This window comes from Trichechus manatus, unplaced genomic scaffold (genome assembly GCF_000243295.1).
Source record: "Trichechus manatus latirostris isolate Lorelei unplaced genomic scaffold, TriManLat1.0 scaffold00033, whole genome shotgun sequence".
NCBI lineage: Eukaryota > Metazoa > Chordata > Mammalia > Sirenia > Trichechidae > Trichechus > Trichechus manatus.
In genome coordinates this window covers 14,058,650-14,059,694 of record NW_004443969.1, presented here as the reverse complement: position 1 = coordinate 14,059,694, position 1,045 = coordinate 14,058,650, and positions in this window count along the sequence as shown.

Here is a 1,045-nt window from a genome sequence, read left to right as displayed (position 1 = left end):
GCTTAGACAAATTGACATATTAGAATAGACTTATCAGATTAGACCCACAGACTGACACATGGAATGCCCAGAGGACACACCTTTTACCACAACAGTGAGGAACAAATTTGTGATGGGAGCTCCAGCATCCTTAAAGATTGCTATGATTACTATTTTATGTAAGTCAGATTTGAGAGTGGGAACTACTTTAATTGAATTTAGATATCTAACTACAATGGGGCTATTGGACCCTATGGTGGTAGGGGCCAAGTGGAAGCACTAAATCAACAAAGACAAAGTGGGCTTGGTTACCATAATGGACAGCAGAATCAAAGCAGTAATCAATAGTCTGACTCTTATGTACTTATGGCATTGGCTATTTAGTTATGGCATCCCTAGGAGTGACGCATATAGAAAATCTACTAAATATTTACTTGATCTGTACAAGTGGAAGAATTCTAGGTAACGTGAATGGCAGTCTAACTTGGCTCACCAGAATAGAGAGTCCCAGCACCTGAATCAATACCCGAAGTGGGTGAGTTTACAGACCCACAACCCCTCGAATAAAGAGGAGGCCAGGTCCCCTTGAGGAAGGACCCCACAGCACTGCCAAAAATTTATATTGTTAATCTTTCAGGTTTCTCCAAATGGATCTAATAGCTTTTACTAGAGTGACTATTCATTGGGGAAAAGGAAATAATCAGACTTTTTGAGGATTACTGGATACTGACTCTGAACACACACTAATTCTGGTAGACCAAAAACATCACTGTGGCCCACCAGTCAGAGTGGAAGGTGTATGGAGACCAGGTTGTTAATGGGATCTTAGCTCAAGTGGGTTCAATGGGTCTCCAAACCCATCCTGTAGTGACTTCCCTAGTTCCAGAATGCATAATTGGAATAGATATACTCAGCAACTGGCAGGACACCCGCATTAGATCCCTGACAAGTGGAGTATGATAGGAAAAGCCAAATGGAAGCCATTAGAACTGACCCTACCTAGAAAAATAGTAAACAAAAAGCAACACCACATTCCTGGGGGGATTGCAGAGATTACTGCCACCAT